This window comes from Hypanus sabinus, unplaced genomic scaffold (assembly GCF_030144855.1).
Source record: "Hypanus sabinus isolate sHypSab1 unplaced genomic scaffold, sHypSab1.hap1 scaffold_1051, whole genome shotgun sequence".
Classification (NCBI taxonomy): Eukaryota; Metazoa; Chordata; class Chondrichthyes; order Myliobatiformes; family Dasyatidae; genus Hypanus; species Hypanus sabinus.
In genome coordinates, this window is record NW_026779105.1 from 75,647 (window position 1) to 90,111 (window position 14,465).

Here is a 14,465-nt window from a genome sequence, read left to right on the forward strand (position 1 = left end):
CTCCTTAAGTCAAGACGATCCAATGGCTGCGGGTGACAGGAGGGCTGGCTGGAGGAAGAGAAGAATGCTTAGATTCATGGTACTTTGCTTCCACTATTGCGGAAGGATGGAGATGATTTGATTGGACAGGTTCCAGCTGAAACATGCTAGGTCTGAAGTCCTGACAAATCACATAACTAGGGCTGTGGACAGTATTTCAATAAATAGCAGGGAAGTGGGTTCAACAGATTGGAATTGGAATGTTTTTATTATTGCCATAGGTACCGCAATAGTGAATGTTTTTGCATGTATACCCTTGAGACAAATCAAATCATATCGTTACACAGTGTAATGAGGTAGGATAAGGTAAAACATTAATAATGCAGAAGGTGTAGAATAATGTGCAGAATAATTACAATAGAATTAAGGAAAAGTATGGATGAAATAATAGCATCCATGACATCACTGACGAGCGCTGCCTCAAAAAGGCAGCATCCATCATGAAGGACCACCACCACCCAGGACATGCCTTCTTCCCATTTCTACCATCATGGAGGAGGTACAGGAGCCTGAAGGCACACACTCAATAGTTCAGCGACAGCCTCTTCCCATCTGACATCGGATTTCTTACTTATTTAACTTTTTTATACTATTTTTATAGAAATCTAACTGTGATTTACTGGTTTTATTATAATGTATTACGATGTACTTCTCGAGCATAACACATTTCAAGACATATAGCAGTGATATTAAACCTAATTCTTTTTGTGAATATTAAAGAGGATACAAAGAGTACTTTTACAGATGTATAAACAGTAAAAGAGAGTGTAGAATGGATATTGGACCTCTGGGAAATGACACTGGAGAAGTTGTCAGACACACTGAAACGGCAGAGAACTGTACACGTACTTTGTGTCAGTCTCCAATGTTTTCCGACATGAAGAGATGCCAGAAATTGAAGCCTGGGCGGCATTGAGTATCATCACTTTTAATAAGGAGATATTGCTTGGAGAGTTGTAAATCCTGACGGTGGATGGACAAGACATCACGGATTCGCAAAAAGAGGCTGAAGCGATTGTGAAGGCATTCACAGTGCAAGAATAATTAGTCAGGAATTGCTCCCCGTGACCGGGAAATCACAAATGTCACTCTACTCCTGAGGAACACAGGAAGGAAAAAGATAGGAAATTATTGGTTGCTGACCAAGATTGCAGTGGACGGTGCAATTTGAGAGTCCATGCTACGGATGAGGTATAAGTGCATCTTGGTTCTTACTTCTCCTAACAGTAAGAGTGTTCACTTTGATTGTGTAAATATGTGGATTTCATCTCCAGGCACAGTGAGTATATAAGATCCCCATTTGAATACACTAAGATATGAACTGTTTGTTCATAGTCACAGTGCATTGATTACTCTTCACAAACATGTTTATCCAAATATTTGCGCCATTGCAAAATACTCCATTTGAGGTTGTTCCCCTCCCTGAATCACAATATATAGGGGACAACCACCGAAATCTGATACAGCAGCTCAAAGAAAGCAACTTCGATTTCTTCGTTACAGGTAAATCTGATTTGTCTGAGTCTTTCTGAAATAATTATTGACAAGCATTAAATGGAGATGGCTTCATTGGTAAATTGGCAGATGATGAAACAATTGATGGAGCTGTGGATAGTGTGGAGAACTGGCAATAAATACAGCAAAATGTAGATCAATTGCAGATATAGGCTGGGAAATGGCAAATGGAATTTGACCCAGATAAATGTGACGAATTGCACCTCAGTAAGGCAAACGCAAGACAGAACACTGTTATGGGCAAGGTCCTTTGGTGTTGCTGAGCAGAGAGATCATGGCATCCTAGTTCATTGCTAGTTGTAAGTAGCTACACAAGTTGGTATGTTGTTTAGAAATAGGCGTACAACATGCTTGCATTTATTATTCAAATAATTTAGCTCAATTCTCATGTTCCTACTTTGTAAGACTCTCGTTGGGCCACATCTGGATGACTGCATACAGTACTGGTCGCCCCACACTTGGAAGGATGTGGAGGCGTTGGAGAGGGTGAAGAATATGTTTACCAGGATGCTGCTTCATTTAGAGGGTGTGTGCTATCACAGGAGGCGTAATAAAATGTTGTTTCCACTGGAGCTCCAAAGGCTGAGGGGTAATCTGATAGAGGATTGCAGGAAGATGGAGGGTATGGACATGGTATAGGCAGGAAGGATTAGTGTTTGGGTGTTTTTGATTTGCTTTATAGCTAGTTCATCACAACATTGTGGCCCTAATGGCCTGCTGTTGTGCTGTACTCTTCATTGTTCTATGTTCTCCTTAGTTCTCAAAGCATTTTCATAGCAAACTGACCCATTTGACAGTTACCTTGTAGCTGTTGGTTAAATCCTTTGCGATTTACAATTTGCTATTTCTAAACTCAAGGTAAAGATTCCAATTAGAATTTTAAATCTCTCACAATATCATTAGACATGTTGGCTCCTAAACTACACAAGCAGCAATGACGTTAAATTAGTTTCGACATTCCATGTTCATGAGATGTTCTTCTGCACACCATTGATTTAACATGTGGTAATTTGAGTTAATAGCACCTTTCTGTCACCTTAAACAGTCTGACATATCACAGAAACAAATATTTTCACCCATAGAACTGCCAAAGATCAGATGACTTATCTTTAAACGCTGGAATCTCTTGTACATGAAAGTCGCTGAAGGTTCTGAGATTCTCAAACCACCCTGCCTGGCACATGTGATCAATCCATGGTCAAGGTCACTAAGATCTCATTTCTCTTCTATGCTGATGTTTGGTCTCAACAGCAAATGAATCTCTTGACCATTCCTGCATGATTTTATGCATTAAGTTACATCGAAAATTTTGGATGATGAGATATCGGCACTAACAAGTGTAGTGGGATGTACGGGTGTCCATAATAAAGTGGCCACTGAATGTATTATGCTCTGATTGGGCTGTCCTGAACCATTTCTCTGTCACTGAGGTATTTTAGAAGTAGAGTTTCTGATAAATTGAAAAAACAGCATCCAATCTCACTCATGCAGCAACGTTACGACAATGTGATTGATAATGACACTGATAGAAAGGACAAGGACTGAACACCAGGGAGAACTTGCCCATCTTTTCCAAGGTACATGGAAATCACTCAAGAGGCTTTAACATCTCTGTCTGGATTGCTTCAGAGCTGCATTGAAATAGCATCCTAGAATTTGAACTGTTCACAAGATTGGACCTTGAACCCATTCTATAGACTCAAGGGAAGAATCACACCACCTGGTCACACTTGACACTGATACGAACTCAGCATAAAAACAACTTTAGGGAAATGGAAAACAATCAGCTCAGCAAAGGCAGCAGTACAGGAACTTGCAGCTCATACGGAATGGAATCTAAATTCAAACTCTCTGTGATTAAAGAAGAGAATAGTAATTTTAATGTTATTCTATCTACAATTGAAGGGTGTTCTAAAGTAGTCTTCAAGGCTACTAGAGTCTGTACTTCTGCAGATAATCTATTACCTTGTGACAGGTATCTGATTGTACAAGACAATATGTGGGAACTGAATTCAGCACAGATATACTATAGCCTATTGTTGAACACACACAACTTAAAACTACAAAAATACAGTATTGCCTTTAAAACTGAACTGATTTACTGTCCCAGCTATCCAACGATAAGTCATTCTTGTCCTATAGAAGGATGTCTGTATTCACTTTACCTGTATTCTCAGTTTTCTGAAATATTCTACCTCTCAATTTGTAGTTTCCAAAAGTCATAGGAGCAGAATTAGGCCATTTAAACCCAAAGGGTTTGCCCCACCATTCCATTTTGGCTGATTTATTATCCCTCTCAACCTCATTTGCTTCCCCTGGTCAGGAACCTTTCACAAACATACTAATGAATAATCTATCAATCTCCACTTTACACATCCCCAATCACTTAGCTTCACAGCTGTCTGTGGCAAGCAATTCCAAAGATTCACCACCTTCTGGCTCGAGAAATCCCTCCTCATCCCTGTTGTAAAGGGACATACTTCTACTCCAAGGCTGTACCGTCTGGTCCCAAACTCCACCACCACAAAATACATCCTCTCTACTTCAACTCTATCTAGGTCTTTCAATATCCATAAGCTTTCAATGTCCTTCTTTTCTCTTTACCAGAGCTATCAAAAGTGAGATACCTTCCTCCAGATAATGGCCTTCCAAAAAACACTTGTCGTCCTGGTGTTTCTCCTGCTGCTTGTTAACACTGAGTTTTCCAAAGCCCAAATGTCCAGTCGTCATGAAACCAGATTAAACAGTAATGCAGAGGGAATTTCTTCACAGGTAGGATTGTCTTACCTCCACTTCTTTAACAGTGTTCATTGTTGAATTTTCTTTACAGATATACAACCAAACGAAACAACATTCCTCTACAACGTGCTCCAACCACAGAACATTGATCGCACAAAGCACATAAAACTAAATATTGTCAAAAATAAGTGAATAAAATATAATTCACAATGCATGCAGTGTGCAGCACATTAAAAAAAAACAACTAACAGTAAAGAGCTCACTGTCTTGTGATGAGAGGTCGGGAGTGGCAGGGCATTCATTGGTTTTGTAACCTAATGAAAGAAGCTATTACCCAGTCTAGCAGTCATAGTTCTCAAGCTCCAGTGCCTCCTTCCCGATGATTATAGGTCAAAGAGATTGGGAGATATGTGCCAGGGATCCTCAATGATGCTTTGGGATTTGACTAAATCAAATGTGTCAGATCATTAATATTCCAAACAACATTTTATTTAAAGTCAAACATCTATTTTTTGATATAATGAACATACTGAAATGCAATAAAAAAACATTAATTTTTCCAAGTCAAATTGAGTTTATTCTTATTATCATAAGTTCAGTGAGGTACGGATTCAGTACCAAGGAAAATTTGCATGCAGCAACATCACAAAGATGAAGGGACAGACAGCACACAGAATATAGATTATGCATTAGCTCTTCCTTAAGTCATGCCATATGCAATAAAGTCGATTTGCCATCATGAGTATATATTTTCAGAAGTTAATTGGCTGGAATAGTAATGAATGGGAGATTGGTTTGACTAGACAAAATAGATGAATGTCACTTGAGGCAGGCATCCCCAACAGGGCTGAAAACATTGTCAATTACAATTTCCCACGAGACGTTACTCACGGACAGTTATAGAAAATCGGGTTGGTCTTGCAATGGAAATGTTCCCATGATAGTTCAGGGTTTATTCATCGAGAAGATACTTTGATTGATGCACCAGTTGGGTGGGAGGTGGACGGGGTAATATTTTGGTAATATTTTCTGAGGAGCTGACTGGTCAAACTAAACAGTGAGAACTGGTGCCGAATACTTTCCTGTGTTCAATGGTGGGTGAGGTTCACCAATGACGGACTGGGCCATATTTAGTACTTATTACAGGCTTTTCCGTACAATGGCATTGATGCTTCCATATCAGGCCAAGATGAAACCAGTCAATAAACTCTCTAACAGACATCTGTAGAAATTTGTTAATGTTTCAGATAATAATTCAAATTTTGTCAAGCTTCCAAGAAAGCATAGCATTTTTGGTGACATTCCAAATCTCCTCAAATTCCTATTGAAATATAGCCGCCGTCTCACCTTCTTTACAGCTGTATCAATATGTTGGGTCCAGGTTAGCTCCTCGGACATACTGGCCCCCAGGAACTTTAAATGGCTCCCTCACTGCATTTCTGATCCCTCCATGAGGATTGGTGTGTGTCATTCACACAACTATAATGTGTCATCTGTCCTCATACCCGAACTCTATATTCTCAAACCCGACCTCCGGAAAACACGGTGAGGAATTCTTCCATGGGCAAGAAAGTCAATGGTCTGAGATAACTGAGCTGCAAGTTGAATTCACAATTCTTTGTTTCTTGTCAATTCACAGGAAAATATGAGCGAAAGTCTGAGAAGCAGATTCCGAACATACAACAGGTGACTTTGTGGTTTGTTAGAAGTAAAGGTCTGTTAAGATCTATTAAGAACTGTGCATTCCAGTGATCCACCACTCTCTGAATAAAAAAAAAAACCCTACGCCTCACATGCCCTTTGAACACACGCCTTCTCACTTTAAATGCCTGCCCTTTGATATTTGACATTTCAACCCCGGGAATCAGATACTCCCTGTCTACTCTATCTATGCCTCTTTTAAACTTATAAACCTTCATCGCAATTCCCCTCAGGCTATGGTGCTCCAGAGGAAACAACTCACCGTCCTTTCCAATTGTATCCAGTCTCAATTGTAAGCTAAGCTTTCGCTGAGGAAATACAGCTCCAGAAATATGATTTTTATTTCTGCATGTGTGTGTGTGGCAAATATCCATCGACATTTCCTGGTACATGCTTCAGAGCATCGACTGATGATAAGAGGGTGTTCACCATGACACTGGAGTAAACTCTAGATGTCACATTCTCCTGTGTAGTAAAGGACTTCAATTTGCTGCATCCTACTACAAGTTCTGAGTTATCATAATTCAAAAATGAGCAATGCTAAAAGTTCACGTGCAACGGTTGTATTTATATTTTCTGCCCATTACACTACTGGTGTTTTTGGCAGCAATAAAGGTCTTCCTTCTCTGGCTGTGTTCAGTGCTTCCTTCATCATGTCAGTGTTACGCCTGTGACAATAGACAATAGGTGCAGTAGACCATTCGGCCCTACAAGCCTGCACCGCCATTTTGAAATCATGGCTGATCAATTACTATCAATACCCTGTTCCTGCTTTGTCCCCATATCTCTTGATTCCCTTATTCATGATACCTATCTAGCTCCTTCTTGAAAGCATCCAGAGAATTGGTCTCCACTATCTTCCAAGGCAGTGCATTCCAGACCCCCACAACTCTCTGGGAGAAGAAGCTTTTCCTTAACTCTGTCCTAAATGACCTACCCCTTATTCTCAAACCATGCCCTCTGGTACTGGTCTCTCCCATCATCTGGAACATATTTCCTGCCTCTATCTAGTCCAATCTCTTAATAATCTTACATGCTTCAATCAGTTCCCCTCTCAATCTCCTTAATTCCAGCGTGTACAAGCCCAGTCTCTCTAACCTCTCTGCGTAAGACAGTCCAGACACCCCAGGAATTAACCTCGTGAATCTACGCTGCACTTTCTCTACAGCCAGGATGTCCTTCCTTAACCCTGAAGACCAAAACTGTACACAATACTCCAGGTGAGGTCTCACCAGGGCTCTGTACAAATGCAAGAGGATTTCCTTGCTCTTGTACTCAATTCCCTTTGCAATAAAGGCCAACATTCCATTAGCCTTCTTCACTGCCTGCTGCACTTGCTCATTCACTTTCAGTGACTGATGAACAAGGACTCCGAGATCTCTTTGTATTTCTCCCTTACCCAACTCTAAACCGTTCAGATAATAATCTACCTTCCTGTTCTTACTCCCAAAGTGGATAACCTCACACTTATTCACATTAAACGCCATCTGCCTAGTATCTGCCCACTCACCCAGCCTATCTAAGTCACCCTGAATTCTCCTAACATCCTCATCACATGTCGTACTGCCATCCAGCTTAGTATCATCAGCAAATTTGCTGATGTTATTTTTTATGTCTTCATCCAAATCATTAACGTAAGTGGTGAACAGCTGTGGTCCCAATACCGTGCCCTGTGGCACCCCACTAGTCACCCCCTGCCATTCCGAGAAACACCCATTCACACCTACACTTTGCTTTCTATCTGCCAACCAGTGTTCTATCCATGTCAATGTCTTCCCCCTGATGCCATGAGCTTTGATTTTACCCACCAATCTTCTACGTGGGACCTTATCAAATGCCTTCTGAAAATCAAGGTACACTACATCCACTGCATCTCCCCCGTCTAACTTCCTGGTTACATCCTCGAAAAACTCCAACAGATTAGTCAAGCATGATTTACCCTTGGTAAATCCATGCTGGCTTGGCCCAATCCTATCACTGCTATCTAGATATGCCACAATTTTATCCTTAATAATGGACTCCAGCATCTTTCCCACCACCGATGTCAGGCCGACAGGTCGATAGTTCTCTGTTTTCTCCCTCTTCCTTTTTGAGAAATGCAAGATCGCTATTAAGGCAGGGTAGGAGACCCAGGAAATGAGTGAGATAAGTTTGGAATGTCCTGGCCCCCAGCGATACAACGCCACGGAAAAGGTCATTGTTTCTTGGAGGCGGAATTGTGTATTGAGTACTCTGCTTCATGGAAGCCCTCAGGCAATGTGGGCAGGTTAGGGGATGGCATCATTCCACCCTGAGTGACATCTGAGACCCTATGAGTGGGGATAAAAGAGGGTCTGGGGAACAGCTCCTTGAGACGCACCAGAAGAAAGGCTAGAACTCCTGTAACAGCGTAATAGTGAAAGCCGGCGGAAAATCCCACGTAGAAATATAGAAATATAAAACCATAAATAATTAAATAATAATAAATTATGCCAAGTGGAAGTAATCAGTGATTCAAAGTCATTTTATTCGTGACAACATTAATTCGTTATCAGCTAAGCACTGTTTCTGAGTTTAGTCTATTCATTTACTATATTAATAATTCACATGTCAAGACAAGACAAGGTAAAGGAGCAGAAGTAGGCCATTCGGCCCCTTGAGTCCGCTCCGCCACTTCACCATGAGCTTAAGTATTCTCCCATCTCCAATTTCCGACTTTTTCCCCATATTCCTTGATACCCTGACTAATTAGATTCTCATCAATCTCCTCCTTAAACACCCTCAATTATTGGGCCTCCACACTGCATGTGGCAAAGAATTCCATAATTTCACGACCATGATGCCTCAAACAGAATTACAGGACAATGAGTTCCAATCAATTTGTAATCAATGCCCACATTACACAATAATCCGTTTTGCTTTGGTATCATACTACAAACTTTCTCAATGTTTCTGTTGACATGTCACTCATTAAGTGAATACCAAATCGTCAGTCCTGTTGAAGTGCTTTGAAGTGCTTTGTAATTTAATTAAAATTGTCATTTGATAACGTATATTGATAACTTTTATCAAAAGTAATCAGTCTATAATATTAGCTAAGCAGAGTCTGCTGTGTCACATATCGGGGAATATTTCTGTTCTCTTGATAAAACTAGATCTATGTAAAGGCAACAAAGGAACACATTATGAACTTTAATTAATATTGTATAATACAATAGTTGTATCTAGTCTCAATTGTAAGCCAAGCTGACACTGAGGAAATACAGCTCCAGAAATAATATTTTTATTTCTGCAAGGAGTATGGGTGTGTGGCAAATATCAAGCAGCATTTCCTGGTGCATGATTCAGAGCACACGACTGATGATAAGAGGATGTTCACCACGACATTGGAGTAAACTCCAGATGTCTCTTTCTTCTGTGCAGTAAAGGAATTAAATTTTCTGCATCCTACTACAAGTTCTGAGTTATCATAATTCGAAAACGAACAATGCTGAAAGTCAAATGCAACTGTTCTATTTATATTTTCTGCCCATTACACTACCGGTGTTTTTGGCAGCAATAAAGGTCTTCCTCTCTGGTTGTGTCCAGGGCTTCCTTCATCATGTCAGTACTTCCACTTAGCTTTCTCTACTGTCTAGTATGCATTTCATGTGGAGACTCAGGAAAACAGTTACACTCAGATGTAGAATTATTCTTTATTGCGTTTCCAGACCAGTTTTGATTTACCAGTCTGAATTTTTATTGCTAAACTGAAACCCTGAACGGGCAGGACCCATGGACATCTCTTCGCCTGGCCTCTACTTATTTACCTGTTCGGTATGGCTGATACTACCAAGAGCTAAAGCAGAAGGCCCTGACTCCAGACAACATAGAACTCAGGGTCATTGAGGCACATGGTCCTTCAAACCTGATGACATGTCTGTGGTCTTCTTGCAGCCCTTTATTTATTGCCATCCCTTATTTCAAGCATTGGCACAATTTAACATTCATCATAATCCACTTCCTCTTGTTCCAAACCTTTATGTGTCAGGTTTTTTTTTATCCTATTCAATATTAATCATTTGTTGTATTCCAGGTTTTAAGGTACTATGCTTTCAGTAACAAATGAATATTTCTGAACTTGTGTTGTAGATGGCGAGCTGGCCAAAAGGAACGAGCACTCCCAGCAATGATCCATCGGAAGGAATTCAGTCTGCCAGAAACTTCAGTCAGACAGACAGACTGAACGACATACTTTATTGATCCCGAAGGAAATTGGCTCTCGTTACATTCACACTAAGCAGGAATTGTGTAGAAATATAGCAATATTTAACTAGAAATAATTAAATAATTATAAATTATGCCAAGCAGAAATAATCAGTGATTCATAGTCACTTTATTTGTGACAACATTAATTCGTCATGAGCTAAGTACTGTCTCTGTTATAGTCTATTCGTTTACTCTATTAATAATTCATATTACATTTCAAGCAAGGTAAAGGTGCAGAAGGAGGCCATTCGACCCATTGAGTCTGCTCTGCCACTCCACCATGAGCTGAACTATTCTCCCATCTAGATCCAATTTCCGACTTTTTCCCCATATCCCTTGATACACTGACTAATTAGATACCTATCAATCTCCTCCTTAAGCACCTTCAATGATTGGGCCTCCACACTGTATGTGGCAACGAATTCCATAATTCCACCACCATCTGGCTAAAAATATGTACCTTTTGCGATAATTTGATGAGAATGCCAGTAGGATAGATAAAGGGGATGCAGTGTATTTTGTATATCTGGGCGTTAAGAAGTCCTTTGACACAAGTGCCACACAGAAGGCTGCGTATTTAATTAAGAGCCCATGATATTACAAGAATGTTACTAACATGGGTAGTACATTGGCTGATTGGTAGGAGGCAGCGAGTGGGAATAAATGGATCCTGTTCTGGTTGGCTGCCAGTGGCTAGTGGTGATCCGCAGGGTTCCTATGGGGCCACTTATTTTTATGCTGTATATAATGACTTAGATGAAGGAATAGATGGTTTTCCTGCCAGGTTTGCAGATATTAGGAATATTGGTGGAGGGACATGAAATGTTGAGGAAACAGATATGATAGAAACATAGAAACACGGAACTACTGCACAATACAGGCCCTCCAGCCTACAAAGCTGTGCCGAACATGTCCTTACCTTAGAAATTTTGCATTATGCCGATGACCTTTTGCTTTATATTCCTAATGTTGAGACTTTATTAGCTATCGTACATTCTTTTGTCTCCTGTTTTAGTCAGTATTCAGGATAAGAGTGAACTTTTTCTATTGAATCATTTAGTATCAATTAATACTAACCTTCCTTTTAAAATTGTAAGAAATAAACTTACTTATTTGGATGGAACAATTACTAAGAACCATAAATAGTTATTTAAAGAAAATTTGGGCCTGGGACCCCAAGATCCCTCTGATCCTCCTCACTGCCAAGAGTCTAGGCATTAACTCTACATTCTGCCATCATATTTGACCTACCAAAATGAACCAGGCCACACTTATCTGGGTTGAACTTCATCTACCATTTCTCAGCCCAGTTTTGCATCTTATTAATGCCTCATCTCATTAAATTACCTCGTCTCAGTCATTTATAAAAATCACGAAGAGTTGGAGTCCCAGAATAGATCCCTGAGGCACAACACTGGACTCTGGCCTCCATGCAGAATATGACCCGTCTCCAAGCACATTTTGCCTTCTTGGGCTAAGTCAGTTCAGGATCCACAAAGCAATGTCTCCTTGGATCCCATGTATCCTTACTTTCTCATGGGGTTGAGGAGGAGATAAAACAAAGGATCATCAGTGATTGAATGGCAGAGCTGATTCAATGGGCCCGATTATCTCATTCTGCTCTTATGTCATATGGTCTTAAATAAGTATGTCTAAAATTAATTATTTATAATAATTTTGTGTTTAATGGGGACAATCTCAAGAGCACAGATATTAGGTATGGTGAATAAATGTTGCCAATATCAGTAGTAACCACTTCCAGTCTTACAATAAATGCTAATGAAGAACACATTGTATGTATGTTTCATTGATTGTTAATTATTATTACAAGTGTTGCACTATTTCACATTTCTTTAACACACATTATACAGTGTTGAACTTCTATTGGCTGGAACTTTTGGTAGTGACACTATGTTTCTGACCTTGTGCTGTTGATCAGTTTTAACCCAGATGCTCACTGTAACTTGCGGAGAAGATATTCCTGATGTCACTTTCAGGGTCTATGGTGCAGCTGTCTGAAAAAAAATGAACAGCACAAATGTCATTATTGTAATCGACATACGGCAACATACATCATCTCCAATAACTATATGATTTTCACTCCAATGGAAGAACTGCAGGAACGAGACTGCAGGATTTTCTGGGATTTGAAATCAGATGCTGTCATTCTCGTAAATGCTTATGTAGTGTTCTCACACAGCTGTAAAATAACTCTGAACTAAACACCAAGCATAAACCAATCAATGAGGCGGTCCCAGTAAGATTAACCATTTACTGTTCACTCTTCCACATTAAGGTATGGTGAAAACTGTTGATAAAACAATACAAAAAATATACTGTATTTGTTTCCTTCTTGACATCACATTTACATCATAAACACTTGCAAAAGTAAAACTACAACAACAATCTTACATTAAAGTGCAACATACAGTCAGAATCTACCCACGCCATCGACTGGCTTTAAATACACTTCAACACAAACTATCCGCAACTCTTTAAATAACAAAAAACATAAACTTTATCAATCATCATTACTTTTAACAGAATCAGCGTTAACATTTTTAATTCAACATATCGATTATCTCATGAACTTAGGGCGTTGATTCACTAATGTTTCTAGTGCGTAGAAAGAAAACTTTTCTCGCGCTGATACTGTACACATAAGCCCCCTCCCTCCTGTTTCTCCAAACCGGTATTCTCCCACAACACACGGCGTAACTGGGAGTGACGTCATCGCATGCCGCTATATATCACAGAAAACGAATTTACTTTAAACAACCTTAACTTTAACTAGAAATTGATAACAAACAAATTACTAAAGCAAAAGTATAATAAACTAAACAAATGCCTTAAAGGCAACACAGCTTAAGATCTCAAATGACTGCTCCGAAGATAAAATAATTGGTTATTTGGGGAAAGAAATAAGTATATATAATAAAGTTATTACGAACTCCGTGGAGCATGTGGGGATCTTCAGATATACAGGCACTCTCGCTTTCTTTCTTTTTTTTTCATTTTCTTTTTTTTCTGTAGGGTTGTTAGAGGGGAGGGGCTAAGGGTATATTTGTTTTTCTTTCTGTAATTATTTGAAAACGCAATAAAAAACGTTTTAAAAAGAGGATCATTAAAAAAGGTCATTTAGTACAGAGTTAAGGAAAAACTTCTTCTGCAAGAGAGTTGTGGGGGTCTGGAATGCACTGCCTCGGAAGGTAGTGGAGGCCAATTCTCTGGATGCTTTCAAGGAGCTAAAGAGGTATCTTATGGATAGGGGAATCAAGGGATTAGGGGACAAGGCAGGAACAGGGTATTGATAGTAATTGATCAGGCATGATCTCATAATGGCGGTGCAGGCTCGAAGGGCTGAATGGTCTTCTTCTGCACCTATTGTCTATTGTCACAGGCGTAACACTGACATGATGAAGGAAGCCCTGAACACAGCCAAAGAAGGAAGACCTTTATTGCTGCCAAAACACCAGTAGTGTAATGGGCAGAAAATATAAATAGAACAGTTGCACCTGAACTTTTAGCATTGCTCATTTTCGAATTATGATAACTCAGAACCTGTAGTAGGATGCAGCAAATTGAAGTCCTTTACTACACAGGAGAAGGAGACATCTGGAGTTTACTCCAGTGTCATGGTGAGCATCCTCTTATCATCAGTCGATGCTCTGAAGCATGTACCAGGAAATGTCGACGGATATTTGACACACACACACATGCTCCTTGCAGAAATAAAAATCATATTTCTGGAGCTGTATTTCCACAGCGTCAGTCTGGCTTACAATTGAGACTGGATACAATTGGAAAGGACGGTGAGTTGTTTCCTCTGGAGCACCATAGCCTGAGGGGAATTCCGATGAAGGTTTATAAGTTTAAAAGAGGCATAGATAGAGTAGACAGGGAGTATCTGATTCCCGGGGTTGAAATGTCAAATACCAAAGGGCAGGCATTTAAAGTGAGAAGGCGTGTGTTCAAAGGGCATGTGATGGGTAGGGTTTTATTTATTCAGAGAGTAGTGGATCACTGGAATGCACAGTTCTTAATTGATCTTAACAGACCTTTACTTCTAACAAACCACAAAGTCACCTATTGTGTCGAGGGAATCTGATTCTCAGACTTTCGCTCATATTTGAATTAACAATTAACAAAGAATTGTGAAGTCAACTTGCTGCTCAGTTATCTCAGACCATTGACTTTGTTGCCCATGGAAGAATTCCTCAACGTGTTTTCCGGAGTTCGGGTAT

The 14,465-nt window shown here is 39.8% G+C and overlaps 2 long non-coding RNA genes across 2 annotated transcripts in view; one reads left to right on the plus strand and one right to left on the minus strand.

The window, feature by feature from the left end:
* The window catches only part of LOC132386191 (uncharacterized), a 40,540-nt gene that overhangs the window by 17,160 nt on the left and 8,915 nt on the right, over positions 1-14,465 (minus strand). Inside the window, exon 2 of the long non-coding RNA XR_009509427.1 lies at positions 12,144-12,236. This is a non-coding gene — a long non-coding RNA (uncharacterized LOC132386191). The remainder of the gene's footprint in view (positions 1-12,143; positions 12,237-14,465) is intronic.
* LOC132386192 (uncharacterized) lies at positions 1,513-10,233 on the plus strand. The gene is made up of 4 exons (XR_009509428.1): positions 1,513-1,542; positions 4,162-4,326; positions 5,933-5,979; positions 10,105-10,233. It is a non-coding gene; the product is annotated as an uncharacterized LOC132386192 (long non-coding RNA).